Source organism: Delphinapterus leucas, chromosome 18 (assembly GCF_059928025.1).
Source record: "Delphinapterus leucas isolate spDelLeu-1000000601 "Yukka" chromosome 18, BTC_Dleu_Yukka2, whole genome shotgun sequence".
NCBI lineage: Eukaryota > Metazoa > Chordata > Mammalia > Artiodactyla > Monodontidae > Delphinapterus > Delphinapterus leucas.
In genome coordinates, this window is record NC_143146.1 from 22236547 (window position 1) to 22264163 (window position 27617).

Here is a 27617-nt window from a genome sequence, read left to right on the forward strand (position 1 = left end):
GATTTTTTATTTTTCAGTTTTCAAATATGGCAGAAATAATTATTTTAAAATGACAGATGCAATGCCAGAAAATAAAAGACAGTATACTGACCCTTAAATCCAAAACTTGTTTCATATCTTCCTGGTCCTTCCAGCTGACCACTCATCTCTGCATTGTAGGAAATGAAAAAAAATGCTTAGTTCTCATTTCAAGACTTTTTTCCTTGGTTTAGTGCTTTTACAGAAAGCCCTCATGTGTCTATTTAAGCTCTGGAATATCACTATATCTATCAGGAAATCATATTGACCCAGTATAACAGAGTCTTACATAAGTAGACATTTTTCTCTACTTCACATAAAAATCCAGAAGTAAAAAATCCAGGGATTGTGTTTCATTATGTTCTACAAATCCTCAGAGATGTAGACTCTTCTAGATTGTCCCACCAATCCTGTGGTATGGTTTTAAATAGCCTGGTGCACAGTAGTGAAACAGGTTCCACTATGTTTCCGATTATTATTTCCGATTATTTCCGATTATTTTATTTTAATAGATGCAGGTTTGTTTTAAATTCTATTTGCAGATTACTTTGCAATCCTTTATTACTTTCAGATACCTAAGTCTTTTATTAATCCCTTAGAATAATTTTTGGTACAAAAACATATTTAAAATAAAAATTAAATATACAACTTAAAGAAAAATTACATTATTTGCTTTAAAAATAAATAGATCTGTAGACTGAACCCATATAATTGACCCTTTTTGAATTCATTTGAAGTATAAACAAGCATAATTGACAAATTCAGCATATTAAAGATTATATGTCATTAGTAGTTCTCACCACTGCTATACTTTTCAAATAATTTTATTTTCATATATATTAGTAACAAATGCATACAGTATATTACTTTTCCATAAATAATTATTATAAATTCTAAAAAAGCAAAAGAATAAGTTAACCTTAAATAATACTTAGCTGATAAACAAACAAATAAAAACTGTCTACAACCTCAACATTAAACAGTGGAAATACCATAGAAGTGTTTTATTATTTCTTCCAAGATGTTTACAAAAACCAATGCTTCCAAATGAAGTACTATTTTAAACAAATACCCTATATATGTCTCACTATCTAATCACTTTATTTGGTCTATCAACATGGAGATAAAGCTTTAAAAATCAATTAGGACTGGAATATGACATACTTCCAGGTAAAGAGAAGATTTTTAGGTATAAATCTTGAAGAAATTGATGTACCGAAAATCACTTGACACATTTTTCTCTAAATGAGATTTCCATAAAATTTTTGAGACAAGGGATGATTGTCTCAAATATTTTAGTAGGTATCTGTAGACATGTAGTTTATTATGTGTGTTTCTTGAATATTCAAATATAAGTAGTCCCAAGAACTAGTGAAGTGCAAAAATATAAAAAGAAAACTAAAAATCACTAATAAAAAAGTAAAATTATAAAATTAATATGAAAAATGTGTGAAACACTTATGAAAATATCTAATGCAAATGCCCAGTGAGTTGTTTCTAGTTAAGAAAAAAGATAATATATATACTTTATCAAAACTATAATACTGTTTTTGATAAGTTTTGAAACTGTTTTACTAAAAATTACTGTCTACTGTACATATTCTAATCAATGTATTTTGCAGTGAAAACAAGTAAAATATTGAAGAGCCTTTTCCTCAGCAAACATATTATATATACACAGAAAATATCTTAACAATAAATAACCTAGCATATATATGAATAATACGAGATGTCAAGAAGCTGGATAAAGCTTAGATGAAATTATCTTTTTGCTTAAATACATAGAATGTTCTCTAAACTATGTTGGGTCAAAGTCAAAGGATATGCAATGTTGAATATGTGAATTTTAACTTTATCATGATCTGTATTCATGTAGAGTTACTCCCTGCAATTACAATTCTAATTTTTCAAGAATTTTCAAATAAGGTTTTGAAAACTAATAGAAATAAAGGAGTAGATTGGGGTGAAGATAGAGGATTTGTACTTTAAAAGTCACTTTCTCCAAACTTCTAATGTCTTCCAATCTCCTTACCTACTGAGGAGATCTGTTGATCAACAGAAAGGTATACATATATTACTGGCTCATGTACCTTAACTTTATTTCTCTTAAATGTATTTCTATATTTTCACTTTACATTATACATATTTATGTCTCATTTACACACTAAAATGTATAATCGTTATAGAAGTAATTACTACATTTTATATCCAAATTTATATCTTATAATTTGCTCTATCTACTTTGGATCACAGAAGACTGGCTAAATGGTTTATATATACCACAGTCATTTAGGACTTCACCTACAAACTAAGCAAATAATATAGCATCACTCTGCAACCTAAGTCCTTTCATAATAATTGTTTCCATTAATTATTATCTTCTATGTGTCAACTACTCCATTAGGTACATTTTACATAAACTAATACTCAAGAAAACACTGAAAGTTAAGTAATTGCCCAAGATGACATGGCTAGTAAACAGGAGAAATCCTTTCAGATTTCACAATACATCTACTTTTCTATATTTGATACATAGTATGTGTTAATGGCAAACAAAATTTTCTTTTGCAGAATATATATAATTTAATTACATTAAATGAGTTATTTAAAGGATAAAGTTGTATTTCAGTAAATGAAAATTCATTAAAATAACAGTCATCCTGACAATGATTATAACAAATTTGGTAAAATGCAGTTATAATATTTTTTACTTTTAAACTGATTCAATGCACACTTCATACAAACAGGGAAACTATTATACATGAAGACTATAGATCCGTAAACTAACAGAGACAGACTCTGTGTCACATTGAAGCCAAAGAAGAATCAACACTACTGAAGGCTTTTAGAAAATGATTGCTTGCATCTGTAGGCAGTTTATCTTTATGCCAAGTTTCTCAACTCCTTTTGTTTATTAAGAGTACATTTGAAAATTAAACATCTTGAGCACCAGAGTTTGTGACATACAGCAGCACTTTGACATTCTTTGGGTTTCACAAAAAAACCGGTTATCTGCAACTTAGTAAACACAATAGCATGAAATCATATTTTACTGGTTTATTTAATAATCTTGCTGTCAATTTCAAAAAAAAAATACAAAGCCAGAAGCTTGCTGTTTCAGTTTTCATAAGTAGAGAACAGCAAGTTAATATGATGACATCGAAGAACATTTTCTATTTAGTCTTTACTATTTCCTTTTTCTTATTTCATGATAATTTGAAATTAAGTTGGCAATGATAATGTCAGGAAAATAGTTTATTATCATCCTAAACTATTACAGAGGAATCATTTATCCCTTCTTCCATTCATCACATGTTCACTAGGTGCTTTCTATGTTTCAACTATTAGAAAAAAAAAACCTTTCTTGTTAAGAAGGTTACATAGAAGCTATAAATGGAGTTAAATATGTAGGAACTGGGATTGGATGAGACAGCCCATAGAAAATGTATGGACAGTGGTTCTTAACTTTGGTTGCATGTCCATTTTCTGGAGCTTTTGCAACTACACTTCCTGAAGCCCCGTTCAAGAGTTAATAAATGAAACATCTCTCAGAATAAGGGTCAAGCAAGTCATATGAAAAATTTTATAGAGGATAATGTTTTCAGCAAATGTTAAGGTTTACTGAGTAGAGAAAAACAAACAAACAAAAAAGAGATCAGTACTCTTCAAAACACCAGTATTTAAGTGGGTGATTGAATAATGAGCAGTCACGAGACTGGGAAGAACAATCAATTGGGAGAAAAACCACTTGGAAAATAAGAATGTCAAAAATTTCAAGAATGAAAAAGGTAAAAAATATTATATTTTTAGAGAGTCCAAGAATTGTGAGAATTACACATAGGCTAAGGGAATTGTAATCTCTAAAATAACTGATAGCATTTTCAGTGAAATCATTGGGGGAAAATTCTGGACTGAGGAAAAAACAGTGAATGGGAAGCATGTAGGAAATTCACAAGAAAACTTCAATTTTCTATGACACTCATGACTATTAAAACAATGTGTAAGAGTAAAACAGTGTCAATTTCCTGAATTAATCCCAGTGTCATGGTGGGTAAGGACCAAATACCTCAGAGCAATCTATGCATATCTCTATCATCAGCCTTATCCCTTCTCATATTGGCTCTTTCTTTATGTAACTGTTTCATCCATATATCACAGTGGTTGGAAAACAATAGCCACCTAATAAATAATGGTAAAACTAAGAAGAAACAAAGGCCTACGTGGAAAGTTTAATAAACACAGAACAGTGGGGAGGTGGTAGATGATGCAAGATAAGATGTGATTTAAAAATTGATTTCAAATATGAGAAATTGCAAAACGTACAGAATTTGAGGTAGCAGCAGTTTAATAAATTCAACCTAAGCAAAACTGTGAAGTGAATTAAATTTGTCTTTTTTACCTTCCTCCAACTTAGTGATTCCATAAAAGCTACTACTGGTGAGTACATTAGGCTGGTTCTTGATTTCTCTGTTATCCTAGTGGGGTCTGCTCTTTCAAAGTAATATCCAGGATTCTGGAATTATTTTACGTGCTTCCACTTGTACTTAAAAACTCAGACATGGTAGTCCTGGATTTTAATCCCAGTTCTAATTTTTACTGGCTATATGACTTTGGACCTATTAACTTTTCTAAACCCTCATATATGTAATGGTGATAATAGTGGTACCTATTTTACAAGATTACTCTGAGGGTCAACCAAGTGTCTTAGTGTCTGAGCATAGTTTAAGTGTTCAAGTAATTATACTTAAAATATGTTGTATACAAATAACTATACCTATATAAACTTAGAATACCCATTAAAACATAACTATCTTGATTCCTCTTTTTTCAGGGTTTTCTACAGGATAGTGCTGCCATCAATTTGTCAGTCCAGACGTTGTGACAAATTTGTTACCTATCCCAGAGGTATTCAGACTTTAAAAGCAGATGACACTTAAATCCAAAATGTGATTTTTTAAAAAATTAATTTTAGACACAGATGAAGATCCTTAGGAGATGTATTGAGGAAGGAGAGTTGTTTGTTCAGCTACCCCTGAAATCATATACATACATAGATGCTTAGTAAAGACTTAATAATGAGGACTACCATCCATTATGGGTAGAATAAATCATGGTTTTAAACTTACCAACTAGAACATGGTAGAGATACATATTCTTTAAAAGAAGAAATGTGGAACAAGAGAACATTATTATTTTAACTTCATAATGGAGCTCTTTTTTCCATCATTTTGTTTTGGGACGCTTAAGCTTCTTCTCCCTTGCCCAGAAAAAGGGAAGGGGTGTGTGTGTGACAGGGAGAGACAGAGCCTGAATGTACCTTGTGAGGAAGGTGGAAAATGTTCTTTTGAGGAAGTGAGACAGATCAGAAAACTTGGGCACCTCTTATTCCTCTCACAAACTGTAGAGGTGGGGAGGGGATGGTGAGTGAGAGAGCTAGGGAGGACAAAGAGGTGTTGTGGATTTCTAGTAAAGCCATTTCTACTAAATGGTCACACATTCCACAGGACAGGTTCTTGTACAACAGTAAGTCACAGTCTGGAATTCCCTCACTGTTCCCTTTTTAAGGAAAGACTAATTGTACCTTACTCCCAAAGTTAAAACAAAGGTGACGAAGACAATGTATTGTATAAAGGGCAATATGAATTTAAAATCTCAATAATATCGGTCAAGGATATTGAATAGACTATTGTATTCTAAAATTAGCATATCCTTGACAAACCAACAAATTATATGAAGTGTTTGTTTTGCCTAAATTTTCTATAAACACTTCTTGCATCTTTTTTGAAAAAGGGACGATTATAAGATAGGATGTTCATCTTTACATAATCTGTGCATAATAAAAAATGTGGACCATAATTGGCACATGAATTACATTTGCTGAATGAATGATAGAAAAGTTTTAAGTATGTAAAGTGATACCTGGAACATGATAAATGTTCCCTCCTAGTCTTTTTCTTTGTCTCTGTTTTGTAATCATGTATATATATATATAAATAAATATAAAGTTATTCTTTTCATATGGTATTTATCATTTCACCCACTTTGAAAGTGAGGCAACTGAGGCACACAGATATTTAATAATTTGGCAAAACACACATGTAATGAATGTTGGAACTAATATTTCAACCAAGAAATTGGATTCTAGGGGATACAATTTAATCAGTGCATTTTATGTTAATAAATCCACTTATTTATGGTGAAATGAGCTTTTGAATTTATGTGGAGCGACCCATATTAAGCATTACAGAGAGGTCCATTTCCAGTAGTTTTAACGTTGCTTGCTACTATCTGAATACCACTCAAAGATCACATAGGAAATAAACTTATAGAAATTGATTTAGGTCATGCCTTAAGAATTTTCCTTCCCCATTTACTGAGGGTGTGGGAAGAATGTCCAGGGACGGTATGTATTTACTTCTTATTCAAATAACCCACATTTACACAATCATTCTATATTGAAATACGTTGCATAACTTATTGTTTGCGTAAATAGAAATCTCTAGTGCTAAAGCTTTTTAAACACAAAAGGAATTTCTGAATGATAAATAAGCAGAGGTTTTATTTGTAATCACTTGCTGTGTTACATAAAGTAAAACTATAATCTGCAATCACAACTATTTGCCTTAGCATAGTTTTTTCTCTTTCAAAATTTATTTTGATACGGCAATTTCCTTACAAAGTACCTAGTTATCACATTAAAAATATGATGTGTTGTAATATAATCTTCATAAATAATTTTTTAACTTCAGGATGCTTTCTACCATTTATTTACTTAACACCCTCACTATTGCATGATACAAATAAACATGCAAGCTTTACATTTACTCAAGCACCCATGGTTTGGCACTTAATCTGAATTAGAATCATTGCACTTTCTCTCTATGTCTTAAAATATAATTTTTGATTTTGAGGATACATTCATTAGATTAAGAAGCACATTTTAAAACACTATCACCTATCCATATAAGTAATAAATAGTACCTAAACATTGCTCATTTGTCATTGTGGATTTTAAAGACACAGAAACATTTACAAGCTTGTCCATGTATAGATTTTATTCTATATATTTTCCTCTGTTAAAGAATATAATTCATTCTTTTAACAAATGTTTATTGAGCATTTGTGCCAAGCTAGAGAAAGACTATCAATGATTCAGACCCGCCAGCTATAAGGGAGGTCTGATAATACCACCAGGTAACTACAGAGACTGGCAAAGATGAGAGCTAAGGTGAGGACAATTTAGATTGGATAAGGGTAGGATGAGTATAATTTGTGGCCCTGAGACCAAATGCAAAGATGGGACTGTTCTTTTCATTAACCCCACTCTTAGAAGTTTACTGTCAGACATGTAGATGCTCAGCTCAAATCCTTTTACAAGAGAGAACTTGATGTCCATCTTCAAAGAACATAGTTAGCTATTGTATCTTTCAGAGTCCACCTTGGATTTTAAGCCAGTCATGTTCTTCTTGGGGTAGACTCCAGCCAATGACTGAGAAGGCAGTGGTAGGTTTACTTAGCCATTTCTACCTTCTTTGGTGCTCCTCTAGTAGGAACTCTTCCTTCATATCGCAAGATTTTGTCAGGTCTCTATAGCAGTCTGACAGCAACCCCTGCCCAGTCACATGTCATTCTTCATCTTTCTCAGGTATTATTCCTCAGGAAACCTTCCAGAGTCCTAACTCCATCTCAGCATCTGCTTCTGAGTCTAATGGACAGAGGCAATTATTCTATCCAATATTGGTTCTACACATAGAAAGGACCCACCCACCAATTAGAACTCCCTCAAACGATATAATGACGTTAAGATTTTATATAACCACTAACAATCATATCTTCTCCAATAGAAGATATATAATAGAGCAGATAATCTTCTCACTTTGTAAAAGCCTAGTTCTGGACAAAACTGTCTGCATTTGCTTCTCCCAAATCATCAGCCCTATATATATATATATATATGAAAAAGTAACTCTTCTCTCAGGCAGAGAGCTAAAATTCCTATGGTTTATATCTTAATATTGCATAATAGAATAAAGGATCAGGAAATAATACTCTGAGCTCTAAATCTAATTTTATACGAATATATATATATATATATGATTCTAGAACACTAATTTTGACAAATGTGTACTACAATATGGTGATGAGAATATGGTATAAACAGAACAAATTAGAAATTCAGTCATTGTATTATGACCCCATAATACTCTAGTGAGTGATGGGAAGAATCCCCAAACTTTCTTCCATAGCATATTTCTAAGCTACTATAACTCAAATTCCCAGAAAAACTGTAGAGTTTAGATTAGAAAAGTAGCATGGAAAAAAGCTTAGGCATTCTTCCTTTCTCTACCTATTTCTTTCACTCTACTCCATTTCCTTGCAGAGGACATTTGAATTTCTTCTCCCGACGGCTTACTGCAGTTGTGAGGGTAAAGTCTTGGAAGCTACACCTTCTCCTTCTCCTCACATTTATTTTGGCTGGAGACAGTCACTGATGGGGAGCTCACAGATTATATACCCTCCCCTTCTCCCTGCCCTTATTTGGTAGCTGACAGAAGGGACAATAATCCCATGTTGGTGCCTATCATAAGCTTCATGCTTGTAGCACGTGGAAAATTCAGAAGGCAGCTAAATTGTACTAATATTACAACTTGAACTCAGAGAATAAAGAAATGTCCACAGGGCTTCCCTGGTGGCGCAATGGTTGAGAGTCCGCCTGCCGATGCAGGGGACACGGGTTCGTGCCCCAGGCCGGGAAGATCCCACATGCCGCGAAGCAGCTGGGCCCGTGAGCCATGGCCGCTGAGCCTGCGCGTCCGGAGTCTGTGCTCCGCAACGGGAGAGGCCACAACAGTGAGGGGCCCGCGTACCGCAAAAAAATAAAAAATAAAAAAAAATAAATGTCCACAGTTAATTTTAATTTCCCGTGTGTCTTTCAAACTGATTTTTTGTTAATCTTGGGGACAGAAAATCCTCCTTGGATGAGAAGAACATAAGTGAACTGACAAGACCACACAAACAGAAGGAATCTCAGGAGCTCCTCCTCCAAAAAACCCTTTATTTGAACCTATTTTCTTTGAAACAAGACCAAGCCAAGTCACAACCATGACTGCAGAGCGGAGGAACTGGGAATACCATGTCCTAATATTTTCTCTTTTAACTCCACGTCATAGACTGTGAAAAAGAAAAGTGGTTCTGACCATTACCTGATTATTTTAGAAAATGAAGTGAGGTGGTATTCGTGCTATTAATTCAGTGTGGTTTTTGTTCATTTGTTTAATATTGATAGCACTTTATAAATCACTCCTTCATTGTTTTGTCATCACTGACTTTAATGCTTTTTAGGACACTATTTTTTAACCATCAATAGAGTTTAATCTCACTTATTCGAGACAGCCATTTATGTGTTTTGTTCTGCTACAGGGATACTTAAATTCTTAATTATTTTATCAAAATCTTAATGTCAGGCCTAACATGATCTCAAGTTAATGTAACCTATGGCCTAGATGGCATGATAAACAGGGAGATTTAAACAAGTAAGTGTAATTGAAGCTCTAATCTCCCTTACTGATTTAATACTTGGAAAGGAATACGTCATTCAACAGGAAAACAAAAATCAGGAGTTCTCTCACAAAATACTCCTTGGAAATGCAATTATTCCTCAGAAGCAAATATAGACAAAAAGAAAAAGTGAGCATGGTTTCTTTCTGAAGCCTGTGTATCAGGTACCTGGGTACTATGTTGCAGTGTTTTCATCAGATAACTAAAAGCATATGAATTTGCAAGGGACCCCATAACCTCAGTGTCAGAAGAGTCACAGAGACAAGGCTTTATTCCTGAATTTTTCCTGGTACTTTATTGCCCAGATCAAAATGATATTCCACAGGTGCCTCTTTTTGCCATTATAGCTGCATATAGCCTTTGGCAGGTCTCTGTGGAATCTTGGTCCTTGTGTTTCACAATGGAATACTACATTTAAATGTCAGCTCTGATGCTTAGTCAGACTTCTTCGAAACAAGTTCTTTTATTGCCATAAGGTGAATGAACACACAAGATTCCCTTTAATGGAAGTGGCATGGGTAGATTAAGGCAAAGCCCAACATCATGACAGTTTTATTTATGAAACTCTGGCTGCTTTACTAGAGAAAGTCTGGGGAAAAGAGCAATTCCTCACTAACAGATAAGGGGCACTAAGAAAATCCTGGAAGTTCATCTCTTAGGTGGTACTGTCTTTAGACATTAGAGCTGGGAGCGATTTACAGATTGGCTTTTCAACTTTTACTGTCAAAGGCAATAGTCAGTTTCAATTGATCCATACATGGCCTCAGATGAATCTTTACAAAAGAGGATTAAGGGACCTAATCTCACTGTGCAGAATCAATGGCATTAAAAGTACATGTACTTGACATTTTTCAGGGGTCCAGCACTAAAAATAGTCATGTACCAGTCTGGCCACTGGTGTTCTAATGATTAGAGCCTCAAGTCAAAGTTTGTACAGGCCGATTTCCTGGTATAACAAATGTCTGACAAATTAAAATGAAAATCCTAATGATCTCTGAAAATACACATCATATCTCAGGTAAATATTCATAACAAAAAATGCTGCAGATGTCCCCTCAAGGCAGATGGCGGAAACCGAAGAGGCAGGAAATGGGTAAATAAACTTGTTAGTGATTGTGAGGGAAGTCTGCCTTAAAGTGTGCATGGTTCTCTGAAATCCCATTGAGTTCTCAAAGCCAAATGATTGGGAGTAGATTTTACCTTCCATGCCTAAAGGATTTGACCTCCTCTCCACAAGCAGGTAAAAGACCTTCAGCCACACCTTAATCATCAGGACACAATTTATATTTTTAACAGAATTTGGTTTTTGCATAAAGTATGAATAAATTTCTTGGAAGCCATCCAAACAATAACGTTATATCATAAAGATATATATTGACATGGATTGGATGGCTCAAGTATAAGTTCCTGTGGGAAACAGTCAACTCTGCCCCAGGGGTAAACCAGGCACCCTGAGACTCCATCTGCAACCCTTCCACTCTGACTCAAGATGCCTAAACGAATCAAGATTTTGCTTTTCTACTTGGTCAGGCTTTCCCACAATCTGACTGCAATTCTATTTTGGGTAAAAAAAAACAAACACAAAACACCCCACAGGAATAATGAAACTTGCTTTTACAGGTTTAGGAAACTGAAAAGTGATATTTCAAAATGAATCATGAAATATAAGTCACATGAATATGCAGGACAAATTAGTAATAGGTATGAATTAGAGATTCAAGACCAAAATTGTGTCTCCACTTCTACGGTAATATTTTATGGAGCAAAATAGGAAGATAATCAACTGTACAAAAATCATGACTACCCCTAATCTACTATGGGGTAGATTTAACAATTCAGCTTAAGATTACTGACATTTTTTCATTATATATTCTATTAAAGTATCTGACTTTAGTGGATCAATAGATCTAACTTTGGACTCCTGTGCTAAGAATAAAAAGTGATTGGTCAATTTGAATGTTGAATAAAAACAATTATGTCTATAAATATAATTAAGTCCACTAACAGTATTATCAGTTCCTTGTGAGGGCTAAAATCTCTGAAGCTATGAACCCTCTAACCACTGGCTAAAGAAAAAATGGTTCATCCCAGAAAGTGTATATAGAATATGGAGTAAAACCTAAAAGGACATGGTTTTCAACTGTGATATGGCATGGAAATCATTTTAATCTGTATTAAATTAAAATGAAGCAATTTTGTCTGGAAATCTTTTCTAAAATATTACATGAAGGAGAGTATGTAAACTTTTAAGTGAAATTAAACTTACTTATGAAAAAAAAAATAGTAAGCCATCTAAGACTTCTCTCTAAATGGCAGCAGTAAAACTGCACATGCCTGGAAGCCTTGGCCCCTTGTCTTCATCTGGTTGAGTGTTGCTATTTTATTAGTGGTATGTTGTTGCCAAGCCAGATGGGCACCAAATCCTGTTCGACTGTATTTTGAAAGACAGACAATGAAAGTTTTTGTGTGTTTTTTTTTAATGCTTTAAAGCAGTATTTCTCAGTGAGTGTGTGCTGAAGTCTTTGAAAGGATAATTTTTTACTGTCACATATGTATTGCATGATGTTTCACACCTCTGTTATCTACCCATTAAATTGGTAGCTGGTTTTCAGTTTTTAAGAAAAAAAAAATTAAGGCCTCCAAACATTTCCAAATGTCTCTAGGAGGGCTGAGAACCTCTTTACAAAGGATTGTGCCCATCTGTTCCCAATGAATGAAAAATCTTTAGGGTGAAATGGGCCATGTGACCCTTGGAGAACCCAGTCTTACAGTTAAGATATTTTGGCCATTTTCCATCTGAGTATTTTTTGTTCATCTGGGAAAATTTGGACTTGAAAAAAATATAACTGGGACAGAATTGTATAGAAGGCATAGGCCATTCGATTCCTAAAGGATGGGGGAGAATTGTTGTGAGGAGTAGTTCTTTTCCACACTTCATAGTTTGTCATACAACATGTGATGCTGCACTGAGAGACTACAGAGAAGCAGCCTCACAGAACCGGGAACTAGAACAAACATATTTGGGCACCACCATCACCACTGTCAACCACTTCACAGTTAAAGAAAGAGGCAGATCACCTCATATGGTCTTGAGTAGGTGTTGACCATCTTTTTTATTTAAAAGGATAGATACTAAGTATTTTAGGCTTTGTGGGAAAAACCTCTGTGACAACGACTCAGCTGTGCCATTGTAGTGCCAAGCAGCCACAGGTGGTACAGAAGTGGATGTTATGGCTGGTTTCCAATAAAAATTTATTTATGGACATTGACATTTGAACTGTATATATCTTTCACGTCACAAAATACTATTCTTTAATTTTTCGATGATTTTAAAAATAGAGATGCCATTCTTCATTCACTGGTGTGATTTTACAAAAAGAGACAACAAGCCAGATAAGTCCCTTGAGCCAGTTTGGTGACATCTGACCTTCAATAAAAAATGAGGGAAACTTTGTGGGCAAAGCAATCTGTGTTTTGATGCTGGGAATCCTAAATTAACACACTTAGAAAAATACACAGCTGTTATAGTATCCAGGAAAGAAAAAAGGTGTCTCATCAGTGTTTTGTCCAAAAATTCAGGTGACATATCATGGTGTAAAGGATTAATTTTAAGTTAAATATTATGTTGTATTTGTTAACTAAAACCGCCACTGATGAAAACAGCTTCTCTTGCGATCGTTTAGTCTTTTCAATTTAATTTTAAAAATATTTATAATTTTTTCTTAGAGAATAGCTAACTTTAAAAAGTCTACTTCAAAACTGTAGGAATTATGACACTGAGACCAACTCTAAAGAGATTAAGAAAATATATGAGCGAGAGAGAAAAGGACACAGAGAGATAATAAACACACACATACACACACGCAAACATACACAGGCACAAACACACATAAAGAGGGGGAGAAAGAGGAAAAAAACCCAAATGTGGCAAAATATAAAATAAAAATGGTGAGTCAGGTCATATGAGAGCTCTCTGTACTAATCTTGCTGCATTTCCATAAGTTTGAAATGATTTTAACGTAAAAATTTTCTAAAAATAGCTATGGTCGTTTTGGCTGGTTTTCCTCTTATTCTTTTCTATAGTCATTCATTGGATATTGTCAACTTTGAGCTAAAATGTCCATCATTATTATAATTACTAGGGATTTCTGATGTTTTTTAACTTTTTTTTTTTTTTTTTTTCGGTACGCGGGCCTCTCACTGCCGTGGCCTCTCCCGCCGCGGAGTACAGGCTCCGGATGCGAAGGCCCAGCAGCCATGGCTCACGGGCCCAATCGCTCCGCGACACGTGGGATCCTCCCGGACCAGGGAACGAACCCGCGTCCCCCGCATCGGCAGGCGGACTCTCAACCACTGCGCCACCAGGGAAGCCCTTAACCTCATTTTAATCTCTTCTTTTAACCTCTATTTGTGACGAATTCTCTTTAAATACTGCATTCAGGTGAAGTGCCCGTTTGAATACCTAGCTCTTCACACACACTAGACCCCACTACCAACCAAACTTACCTTCCTGCTCATAAATGCATCATATCATTTCCCATCATTTCTCTCATGTTTTCCCTTCTCCTAGAATACATTCTTCCTAACATCCTTTTGACCTAAATATTTCTTACCTATATAATCAGGCTCAGTTTGAATTCTAACACTTAAATGAAGCCTGTCATTAAATTCAAAGACAATTTTTAAAAAGAAAGATTATGACTCTCATTCAAATATAAAGTGACTACAGAGCCTAAAATGAATTTGCTAATACAAATATAAATTCAAAAGACAATAATCAATTGCAAATATACAAGACAAAGTCAATTTCCTTCATCAGGAGTTATCTGTATTGTTGTCAATTCTCTATGACTTGTAGTATTGTAATATATCTCAAAGACAGTGAACATTTCATACCCTGTGGAATCAGATAACCCAGACTATTGAGCTAAGCAGAATATCCAGTAATCTACTTCTGTATGTGCTCATTTCAAGGTCTTTTACCATTTTTCTCAACACTGAGGACTTACTTCTGACTTTCTTCCCTTCTTTTAAAAAGGTAGCTATAGCACTTACAACACTTGTGGTAGATTCCCTTAATACCTCAAGTGTGCTCAAGGGCCAGCAGCAGTAGCATTATAGCATCATTCGGGAGATTGCTAGAAACACACAATCTCAGGCCTTATCCCAGACTTCCTGATTCAAAAACTGTATTTTCACAAGAATCCCAGGTGATTTATATGCACATTAAAGGTCTCCAAAGGACTGGTCCAGAATACATAAATTAATGCAAGTATAAACGCTTGTATCATTCACTATTTTGGTACTCTGTCTTAATACGTTACTTTATTTCCAAACTTTTTAGGATATGCCTTTAAAGAAATGAAGGAATTGAGTAAAATAATCAAAAATAAACTTCTTAAAGGTTTTTAAAACTTACCTGTTAGCTGATGCTTGCAAAGATATGCAAATCAGAGCTGAGTTCATATTGTACTGGAAAAAACATCAGAACTACTGAAATATTTTTTTTATTCCTTCAAAGGTTTAAAGAATATGCTACAGCACACTTTTATAGGTAAATAAAAGACTAGTATCTGATATTAAGGGAAGACTGACCAAGTAGGTAATTTGCTAATTAAAATTCTCAGAGTAGAAAGCGTGTCTGCTTTACTTAATCTATGTGATATTCTCAAAACTCCTGTGTTCCTGAAGACATCAAGCAAAGAGTTTTGATATCCCAGTCTTGGTAATTGTGAATTGAGTCAATTCAACACATGAGCAAAATGTAGTTTAAAAAGAGATTAACAAAGCAAAAGGAAATTCCTAGACACACCTTTCTTTTTTTTTCTTTTTAGTTTCTTATTAGGCTTAGGTACAATATTATTAAGTTAATTATATGAAAAACTGTGTTATAGGGGAAAATATGCAACATTTTTCACACAGTAACACATTATAATGTGGTTTTTTTTTTAAGTAAATCTTACTAGGAAAAATGATTAAATTTATTTTAGCGTATCGTTTCACCTAAACTTTCCCTCTTATGTCAATTAGTATTAAAGCTGTTTTATTTTAAAATTTATATCTTTTTTCAAAAATCTCATAATTTATTTTTATTATAACTTTTTATTTTTAAGTGGTAGTTCACAAGTTTGATTAGCTAGATCTATGGAGAACAGCATTTTAAAAGTTCAAATTTTGAAATGTAAGGTTCCTTTCTACTTCTTCCTTGCTGCTAAAGGGAAAGGGATCCACTTTAAATGCAAGAACAATGTTGTTAATTGTTCAGTATTCAACAGCCAGCTGTCAATCTCTACAGAAGCTGGTTTCCCAACACTCCTTTAATATGGAAGAACATATAGTGCTTAATATATACATAGTATTTTCCCTCCCTATGTAATCTTATAATAAATGAAAAACATCTTTCAGTATATAAATAATGATGGAAGCTTAGATCAAAAGCCCTTAGATCAAAATTCCATGACGTGAGGCACTCTCTGCTTAAGTCCTTGAATTTCAATTAACATAAAATACATAGTTCTATAAATGTGTGTTGTATTAAAGTAAGCAACATAAATTAAAATCCCAAAAGTTAATCTTTAGAGATATTTTATACAGAAAAGGGAAAATTTCATCCAATCTCTCTCCAACTTTCATTCTTTTTTTGCACCAAAATGATGGAATTCATGGATGAATAAACAAACCAAACAATTGCAGTCACTAATAAGAACCTTCCAATTTTCAAAACTTTTAGTACTTATTTCTGAGCTGCATTGTTTTACATCCTACCCTTAGGGAAGATTTTTTCCAATTGTTTTCTTAGTTAAAGAACAGGCTTCTGCTAGTTTTAGCTTGCTATTGAGCAAGGAACCACCTCTCTTGTCCATTCTTGTCTTGGTGTCTCATTTTGTTTGACAGTTTGATTAGCCTAGCTTCCTGTTTTATAATATTCTGACTCACCAGGAGAGGAGAATGACTATCAAATCTTATGTCTTATAAAGTTACTGTATAGGGCTTCCCTGGTGGTGCAGTGGTTGAGAGTCCGCCTGCCGATGCAGGGGACACGGGTTCGTGCCCCGGTCCGGGAAGATCCCACATGCCGCGGAGCGGCTGGGCCCGTGAGTCATGGCCACTGAGCCTGCGTGTCCGGAACCTGTGCTCTGCAACTGGAGAGGCCACAACAGTGAGAGGCCCGCGTACCGCAAAAAAAAAAAAACAAAAACCTCAGCGCCAACTTTCTTTTTTACAAGCATTAAAGTGACTATAAATTTTTTTTGGTAGATATAAGATTTTAAGTTTGCAAATGTATGAGACATAGAAGAGTTTCAAATGGTGAACCTTTGTGCTTTGTACATGCTTATATTTTTGACATCAGTTACCTTCTAGGCTTAGAAAAATGATTTAACTGAATTTTGCTATTAGGCAGCTTAGGAAAATACATTCACATACTTGTTAAATAATTAAGATACCTTCCTGTTTCAAGGGATTATTATACAGAATAGAGGATGTGCATAACACAAAGTTGGTTCTGGGGATAACACTAGTATATGAAGCATAATGATGACTAGGGGATCCAAAATTAAATATAACAGTAAATTAAAAAGGATTAAATACAATAAGTTTTGTTGAGAAATATCCCATATGTGTTTAGCACCTGTAGAAACGTAAACTTTAGGGATGCAAACAAATTATCTCAAAATTTTCTGTCACAACATTTGAAACACTGTATGTAAAAAACAAAATTTAGTTAACTTCACTATATCTTCTAGCTCTTAAAGCAATCATATAAAGTGGATTGTAATGATGTAATTTTATAAAAGAGGAAAATTGGCTGAAGGAAGGTAAGAAGCATTCATAGGTGGCGGGGCCAACATTCAAACCCAGATCTTCCTGACTTTAAATTCCATGTATCTTTTTTCCCCATGGAATTTATATGAGATTATATGTATGTATGTGTGTGTGTGTGTATATATATATATATATATATATATATATATATATATATATAAAATCATGGGTATCCCAAGTCTTAGAGAAATGACTTTTCACCAAGGAGTAGAAGGGACAGACCCATGGTGAAGACAGGATTTGAATGACACCTTGAAGGACCTATGGTATTCACAAAGAGATAGGGCAGACATGTACTCCAGAAGAAAAGAAAGAAGGCATAAGAGAAGTAAGGGATAAGCTAGCAGAAGGCAAACGTCAAATGCTTGCTTCTCATAATAATCTCAAAACTTTCTGTTTATAAGACCAAACTGAATTTGTTTTCAGCAGTAAGGAAAAACATTTCCTTGTATTAATACTGTTCCAGCAGGAGAGGTCAACATTAAGATAGTTATGAGATTTGGATGTCAGTTTTAAGTGTGGTTTTCAATGCTTGGTTGGGATTACAGTACATCATGATTTAATAGTTTGAGATTTAGAGACACAGTAAGGCTATGTTTGATACAAGAGGATCATTGAACGTTAGGATTCAATATATCCTACAATACTTGCTATTTAAGAGTTCATGGGTCTTCTGGAAAGTTCCTGGACAAAAAAAAAAAAAATTGCCTCCCCTTATTTTTGTAAATAAAGTTTTATTAGAACACAGGCACACCTATTCATTTCTTATTATCTTTGGCTATTTTTGTGCTGCAAATGCAAAGGAATACAAAGGAAGTGTAAGTTATAGGAGAACAAAACAATACACTTTCTTAAAAGCAAATATATGGGGTGGGGGATGGGGAAAAAAGGGAGCTCATACCAATAAATAGTGTTTCAACAAATATCAGAAATTTGAAAAGTACAGAAGTAGCTTGATTATGAACAAGCCATAGCCCTCTAATATATTTAGAGAAAGCTGAACAAAAGATAGAAACTGATCTATTAATTGGGATTGGAACTGTCCAGGCCTCCTCCTTGACAGCAGGTATTGCCAAGGACAAAGCTAAAACCTGAAGTTCAAAAGGTGGGGAGGTTGTTTACAAACATTGGTTTGCAAAAGCATAAGCATAAATTTTAAAAAATGATAATTAAGTTTCAATGACATTAAGCCACTGACCAGGAGAATATTTTGGCAATCACATGTCTGATAAAAGACATATCCTATGCAGAACTTTCAAAGTAATTACTTTGAGTGAAAGAAGCCCAACCAAAAAAAAAAAATAAAAGCACAGTGTAATTCCAATATGTAAAATTGTAGAAAACTCAAAATATAGTGACAGAAAACAAGTCAGTGGTTGCTTGGTAGGGAGGGGCAGGAGGGATTACACAGACTGTCATAAGGTAATTTTTGCAGAAAACTTTCAGGAGTGAGGAATACATTCAGTATCTTTTTGTTGTTGTTGTTGTTGTTTATTTTGTTTTGTTTTGTTTTTTGCGGTACGCAGGCCTCTCACTGTTGTGGCCTCTCCCGTTGCGGAGCACAGGCTCTAGACGCGCAGGCTTAGCGGCCATGGCTCACGGGCCCAGCTGCTCTGCGGCATGTGGGATCTTCCCCGACTGGGGCATGAACCCGTGTCCCCTGCATCGGCAGGCAGACTCTCAACCACTGCGCCACCAGGGAAGCCCACATTCAGTATCTTGATTGTGATGTTTTTTACACTGGTGTATACATGTATAAAAACCTACTAAATAGCACATATTAACTTTAAATATGTACCACATATGACGTGTCAATTATACCTTATTGCAGCTGTTAAAAACAAAACAAAGCAAAAAACAAAAATGAAATAAAGCCTTGGTTGGTCACTTCCAGTCCATCTGTGCCAGAGAAGCTGTCAGCTATTATTTACCCCCAAGACATAATTCATATTATTCTCTTCTAGGGAACATAGATACACTATTCAGAGAGAACTACTTTTCCTCTGGATGATTCTGCCACTGATTTTAAAACAGACGACCTCACTGCCAGACCTCTCTCTCTTGTTCCCAAAAAGCCTGTAGTCAAATTTCCCACTGATAAAACAGTCCTCCATATTATCAGATGAAACCCATCCAAGTTGCAGACATTATATGTCACAGGCACTACCTATTATGTGTCCTAAGTAAATCAAGGACCACCAAGAATTTACAGGGAGCCAGCAACATGGGGAAAATGTAACCAAAATGAAAAAAAAAAGAAAAAGGACCAGGAGGATAACAAGCTAATTGTAATATGTTTAACTAAAAAACACAAGATTAAAATAAATCTCTATAATTGATATACCTAGAGAAATTTGTGAAGAAACTTTAGCTAGTAAGCAAAGAAAAATGTTACAGAAACAGAATAATCAGGGATCAAGACTGAACTCTTAAATGTTAAACCATTAAGTATGTTTAAATATAATAACAACAAAACAAAATGAAATTTTGTACAATGAAAATCAAGAAATCTCTAAGATTATGGAACAAAATGATAAAAAGAGAAAAATGAGGGAAAAGACATGTAAAAAATAATTGAAGAGCTCTAGGATTTATCTAATACAAGTCCAAAAGAGAGGTAAAAATGTGGCACATAGAAAATAATGAAAGAAACAATGTTGGTAATTTTCTAGAATGGGAAAAAAATAAAATCTTAAAATTGTTCAGTGACAAAAACTGATGAAAAATGACTACCTAGAGATATAACTACTTGAATGCTTCTAGAAATTGAAAAAAGTACAAAAGAATAAGAATTAGACTGACATTGGACTTGATGTCAGCAATCATAGATGCAAGAGACAATTGAGCACCTCCTTGGATGATTTGAGGAAAATGACTTAGAACAAAGTAGACTGCAGTAAATGTCACTGTGTGCCTGCAGAATAAAGACTGCTCAGACAGGCATGTTTCAGAATGTTTACCCCCCATAGAATTCTCTTAAGAAATTTCTTTATATATCAGGAAAGTGGGGAAGAGAAGGTAGGAGATCTAAGAAAACTGCAAAACTGTTATTGAATCCAGAGGAGTAACAAATGGAAATCCAGCCTTTGCATAAAGGACTGAGGGAAGGATTTTTCCAGGAAGGAAAGAGACTTGATAGGAAAGAAAGTATGGATGAAAGTATGGGAAAAGGAGGATGCAGGATATAACAGAACAAATGACATCAGAAAATGCAGGAAAAAAAAAAAAAGAACAAGAAAGGTATGATCAAACTATGAAGTGAATGAAAATATGTCAGTATTTAAAAAAATAAAATAAAGTGAGTGAATGGCTGTAGGGGAAATAATTAAACTTTAGTGCTCAGTATAAACCAAGAGATCCTATGTTAGACTTACAGAGAAGGAAATTAATAATATGATACAAAACTCAGCTCAGTATCAAAAAACATATTTATATGGTAATAATAACACAAAGACAGTTTACTTTTTTAACTTTTAAATTAAAACTATAAACAAAGTACAGAAGATTTTGTTGTATTGCACAATATAACTATTAATAATTATAGCTAAATGTCAGTAATTGTTAAAGATAGAGCTGAAAGGAGGAATAGAATGGGGAGAAAAATTGAAAAAATAGGGACGTTAATATCATCATCTTACATATTGGAGACTAAAAAGATGGGAAACTTAATTGAGGTTTAAGTATATTAAGTCAAGTTAGAGAACCAGTCAATGAAAGACCTCAAAACAATATAAATATCAGATACTGGGAAAGGAAACATGGAAGAGAAGATGGTACAATCCAGCTAAATTTGCACATTTCATATTGGGTAATCAAAAGTTATCTGTATTTGTTAATCCAAGAGTAGAACCATATGCATAATGTCTAGAGTAATAAAGCTAAATATCAAAAAAATATAGAAATAAAAACTTTGAAAAAAATAACATGTAGGAGAGGGATTAAGGATGGAGAAGAAAGAAACAGGAGACAACATAAGTGGTTCAATGTAAGGGGTTCTATGCTTTTGATATGATACTGAGTTCATCTATTACTATGATAAATATAACAAGGTTTACAAATCAATTAATAGTAAATATTCTATTTTTAAATGTCGACCGATGGTAGGTGAGCATTTCATTGTTATATTTATATCCTAACCAGCCACAGTGCTTTACACAATTCTGCTTTCTTATTTTTTTCGGTCCACTCATTAATGACAGCCTAGAATATCAGCTAACCTCTGGAGTTAGCAGTCAAGCCTCCATAAAAGGCAGCAACACATCCAACCCTCCCCGCTGCCACCCTCCACCCCCTCCTTCTACCTCCCTCCCATGGTTGTGAACCTCTTTTCTTTCTCCAAAGTTCTCTCCAGAACTGACAGAGCTCACTAACAGTTAGTATTTGGATCTTCAATCCTTGGAGGTCAAAACAGTAGCAGAAGCTATAATGGTTACAAAAATCCCTGCTGTTCTAAAGAAAGTCATGGTAATATTTTATCTGTTTATTAGTGCTGGGTTCTATATTTTTCCCAAGCAAATTCCAAAACTATATTTTACATTTTTCAATAGTTTCCAGCAGAACTTAGGATTTTTATAGCAAAACAGATGTACTGGGGAGCACACACACACAAAAGTAATTTAAAATAACTTTTTTTTATCTTTCCCAATGTGGGAAACCTCAGAAAATGAACTTCAAAACAACAAGTTCTTTTTATATTTTTTAATTTATTTTATACAGCAGGTTCTTATTAGTTACATATTTTATACATATCAGTGTATACATGTCAATCCTAATCTCCCAATTCATCCCACCCCCGCCCCCCACCACTTTCCTTCCTTGGTGTCCATACGTTTGTTCTCTATGTCTGTGTCTCTGTTTCTGCCTTGCAAACCGGTTCATCTGTACCATTTTTCTAGATTCCACATATATGCATTAATATACGATATTTGTTTTTCTCTTTCTGACTTACTTCACTCTGTATGATAGTCTCTAGGTCCATCCACGTCTCTACAAGTGACCCAGTTTCATTCCTTTTTAATGGCTAAGTGATATTCCATTGTATATATGTACCACATCTTCTTTATCCATTCATCTGTCGATGGGCATTTAGGTTGCTTCCATGTCCTGGCTACTGTAAATAGTTTTGCAATGAACACTGGGGTGCATGTGTCTTTTTGAATTATGGTTTTCTCTGGGTATATGCCCAGTAGTGGGATTGCTGTGCCATATGGTAATTCTATATTTCATTTTTTAAGGAACCTCCATACTGTTCCAAAACAGTAAGTTCTAAATTATTTGTGTTTCCTTGTTATTGACTAACATCATGTGTCTTCTGGGAATTTTATAAGTCAGAAGTTCATAAAAGACCACAACCCTGAAATACAACTACAGCTTCTTGTTCAAACCCAAATGCCAAACACTCGTGTTCAATTTCCTCCATCTACCAAACTCATTGCAGCTCTGGGATCTCATTTTATTTTTTTCTTAATTTCATTTTATTCAGCAAGCATTTATTTGTATCCTAGTTTAAATTCACTCTTCTTAGGCTATTAACAGAGTGGTTTGCTCATGAGTAAACATGAAGTGTATTATTTTCCATTGGCTGAACTCTCAGGAATATTCAAAATGTTTTCTTTGCCAGTCAGGGAGACCCCATCCATGCTACCTACATTAAACAGACTTAAATTAGCTCCTTAGGTGCTACTGAAACATGAAAGAATAGAACGTTTAAATTTAGTCTCTCTCCTCTGCATGAGAGACTGATCATTTACCACAAATGTTATAGGAAGATTCAGAAGATAAATCTTACAAGGAAATTTTTAATATTTATTTTGGTTTTATACCATTGTTAAAGATATATACATAATTTTGCTAAGTAATTTTTAAATGCATATATGGCTCTTAGATGATTTGTTATTTTATTTTGTTAATATATATACATTTTAGACCAAACACAAAACCTTCAAAAGACATGCAAGAAAATATCAATCTGTGAAGTATCAATTTATAAACTATACATCATATATGTCTCTTTTGCTATAAAACACATCATTATTTTATGTTACACTATGGAAGTAGGTCTCAACAGTGGGTTTAAAATATTCAGTAATTGTTTTTTACAACTTCTTTGTATGGAAAAGACATGCTGCTAATTAAACTGTAATAAAATACTTATACCATTTAGAACAGGCTTCCCCAGCCCAGTCCATGGCCTGTTCGGTACCGGGCCGCACAGCAGGAGCTGAGCGGTGGGAGAGCCAGCAAAGCTTCATCTGCCAATCCCATTGCTCCCCATCGCTCCCCATCCCTCGCATTACCGCCTAAGCCATCCCCCCACACCCCGTCTGTGGAAAAATTGTCTTCCACGAAACCGGTCCCTGGTGCCAAAAAGGTTGGGGACCACTGATTCTAGAAAACAGTTGATCCTTGAACAACATGGATATGAACTGTGCAAGTCCACTTGTACTCAGATTTTTTTTCAATACATATACAGCTGGCCCTCCATATCCATGGCTGCAAAACTTGAGGATGCCGAGGGCCAACTCTAAGGGACCTGAGCATCCACATATTTCAGTTCCAATTTCCTGTACCCAATCCCCCACGGATACAAAAGGCTGGCTGTACTTACATTACACTCATTAAAAAAAAACTCTTAAGCCAAATTTAAACAGATCTTTATTAAAAATATTGTTCATATATAGGCATACCTTGTTTTATTGCACTTCTTTTTATTGTGCTTCACAGATACGGCATTTTCTACAAATTAAAGTTTTGTGGCAACCCTGCCTTGATCAATTCTATTGGCACCAGATTTCTAAGAGTGTTTGCTCACTTCATGTCTCTGTGTCACATTTGGTTCATTCTCACAATATTATATCACTTTATCATTATTATTATATTTGTTATGGTGATCTGTGATCAGTGATCTTTGATGTTACTATTGCAATTGTTTTGGGGACACAAACTGTACCCTTAGAAAATGATGAACTTAATAGACAAATGTTGTGCATATTCAGACTGCTCCATCAACTGGTCATGGCCTTGTCTACCCCTCCTCAGGCCTCCCTATTTCCTGAGACACATAACAATATAGAAATTAGGCCAATTAATAATCCTACAATGGCTTCTAATTGTTCAAATGAAAGGAAGAGCTCATGTCTCTCATTTTAAACCAAAAGCTAGAAATTATTAAGCTTAGTGAAGAAAGCATGTCAACAGCCAAGGTAGGCCAAAAGCTAGGCCTCTTGCACAAAAAAATTAACCAAGTTGTGAATGCAAAATAAAAGTTTTGAAGGAAATTAAAAGTGTTACTTCAGTGAACACACAAATGATAAGAAAGCAAAACAGCTTTATTGCTGATATGGAGAAAGTTTTGGCGGTCTGGATAGAAGTTCAAAACAGCCACTACATTCCCTTAATCCAAAGCCTAATTCAGAGCAAGGGCCTAACTCTCTTCAATTCTGTGAAGTTTGAGAGAAGTGAGGGAGCTAGAGAAGAAGAGTTTGAAGCTAGCAGAGGATGGGTTATGAGGTTTAAGGAAAGAAACAATCTCCATAACATAAAAGTACAAAGTAAAGCAGAAAATGCTGATGTAGAAGCTGCAGCAAGTTATCTAGAAGATCTAGGTAAGATCATTAATGAAGGTGCCTACATTAAACAACAGATTTTCAATATAGACAAAACAGCCTTTTATTGGAAGAAGGTGCCATCTAGGACTTTCATAACTAGAGAGGAGAAGACAATGCCTGGCTTCAAAGCTTCAAAGGATGGCTCTGTTTTTAGGGGTTAATGCAGCTGGTGACTTGAAGTTGAAGCCAGTGCTTATTTACCATTTAGGAAATCCATTAAGAAATATGCTAAATCTACTCTGCCCTTGCTCTATAAATGGAACAACAAAACCTTGATGACAGTACATTTTGTTTACAAAGAATTTGTAAAACAATTACTGAATATTTTAAGCCCATCATTGAGGCCTAATTCTCAGGAAAAAGAGATTCCTTTCATAATAACACTCATTGACAATGCACCTGACCACCGAAGAGCTCTGACAGAAATGTACAACAAGATTAATGTTTTCATGCCTGCTAACATAGCATCCATTCTGTAGCCCCTAGATCAAAGAGTAATTTCAAGTCATTATTTAGGAAATACATTTTGTAAAGCTATAGCTGCTATAAGTAGTGACTTCTCTGATGGATCTGGGCAAAGTCAATTGAAAACCTTCTGGAAAGGATTCGCCACTCTACATGCCACTAAGAATAGTCCTCGTTCATGGGAAGATGTCAAAATATCAACATTCACAGGAGATTGGAAGAAATTTATTCCAGTCCTCATGGGTGACTTTGAAGGGTACAAGACTTCAGTGAAGCAAGTAACTGTGGTTGTGGTGAAAATAGCAAGAGAACTAGAATTAGAAGTGGAGCCTGAAGATGTGACTGAATTACTGCAAATCCCATGATAAAACTTTAACAGATGAGGAGTTGCTTCTTATGAATGACCAATAAAAGTGGTTTCTTGAATGGTTTCTATTGCTGGTGAAGGTGCTGTGAAGATTGTTGAAATAACCACAAAAGATTTAGAATATGACATAAACTTAGTTGTTAAAGCAGCAGCAGGACTTGAGCAGATTGACTTCAGTTTTGAAAGAAGTTCTACTACGGGTAAAATGCCATCAAACAGTATGGCATGCTACACAGAAATCTTTCATGAAAGGAAGAGTCAATCGATGCAGCAAACTTCACTGTTGTCTTATTTTAAGAATTCGCTACAACCACCCAACCTTCAGCAGCCATCGCCGTGATCAGTCAGCAGCCATCAGCATCAAGGCAAGACCCTCGACCAATAAAAGGTTACAATTCACTGAAGGCTTCAGATAATTGTTAGCATCTTCTATCAGTAAAGCATTTTTAATTAAGTTAATGTATATTATTTTTTAGACATAATGCTATTACACACTTAATATAGAGTAAACATAACTTTTACATGTATTAGGAAACCAAAATAGTTGTGTGGCTTGCATTATTGTAATATTCACTTTATTGTGGTGGTCTATAACCAAACCAACAGCATCTCCGAGGTATGCAAAAAAAATATTAATAAATGATAGTAGATAACGATTCCTAAAACACCTTCCCACTTAGGGTCTTTCCATTTTTTCTTAGCTTGGAGTTGCCCATGCCTACAATTTTTTGCACAATATCTTCTACATATTAAGAATATTGGTAATGGAGCATTTCTTAAAATGGTGACACTGGTCTCTGAGACACTGGTCTCTGAGATTTTCATTCAAGCCACTGCCACCAGTTCTACAAATCTTGATGCCATCACATCTTTGACCTTTCTAGAAAGTTTAAGCAGGTTTTCACATGACAACCAGGCTCCTATTATTTCCTCAAGTATCCTTAAACAGTTTTGTTGAGTGAAACATTGAGGAGTTGCATTTATCCCATCAGGCCTCTTGGGATTCTAACCAATCTGTAGAGCCATGTCAAAATGGATGCTGCCCAACAGCATCAGAACAATGCCATCAATCTTAAGACGCATCACATTTCAGAATTATTATAATGTGACAGAATGTTCATTCTAGAAACAATGGCATGTGGTTAAATAAATGGTAGGACCTGTTGAAAACCAGATAGTGTCTGAAGAACCAAGAGGCATATAAATTCAGGAGTTCTATTTTTTTTTAAAGATAGAGCCAGTTTACTAAAATAAATTTGAGATCCAAATTTAGATAGTAGGCTTCAAGTACACAATCATCTACTTAGACCATGAAAACATCAAGAAAATTTAAAAAGCAACATTATTTCACATGGATCATCTCGTTCTTCACAACTCTACACATATTTAGGTTGTTCATATATGAGATTTCCCTATTCTTTTCTAATATTAAAACTCTTTAATGTAAAAACTAAAATCACAAGTCTACGTGGTTTAACTTCATGAACATTTTAAGTTTTAAAAAATTAACAACAAAATATTAGTTCACTAATATTCTTTTTTTTTTTTTTTTTTTTGCGGTACACGGGCCTCTCACTGCTGTGTCCTCTCCCGTTGCGGAGCACAGGCTCCGGACGCGCAGGCTCAGCAGCCATGTCTCACGGGCCCAGCCGCTCCACGGCATGTGGGATCCTCCCGGGCCGGGGCAACGAAACCGCGCCCCCTGCATCGGCAGGCGGACTCCCAACCACTGCGCCACCAGGGAAGCCCCACTAATATTCTTCAATGAGTTTTTTCCT

General features: G+C 34.8%; 1 long non-coding RNA gene across 1 annotated transcript in view; it reads right to left on the reverse strand.

Moving 5' to 3' along the window:
• Positions 1-27617, reverse strand: part of LOC149746829 (uncharacterized) — a 188475-nt gene that overhangs the window by 40275 nt on the left and 120583 nt on the right. The window contains exon 3 of the long non-coding RNA XR_016388652.1: positions 92-148. This is a non-coding gene — a long non-coding RNA (uncharacterized LOC149746829). The remainder of the gene's footprint in view (positions 1-91; positions 149-27617) is intronic.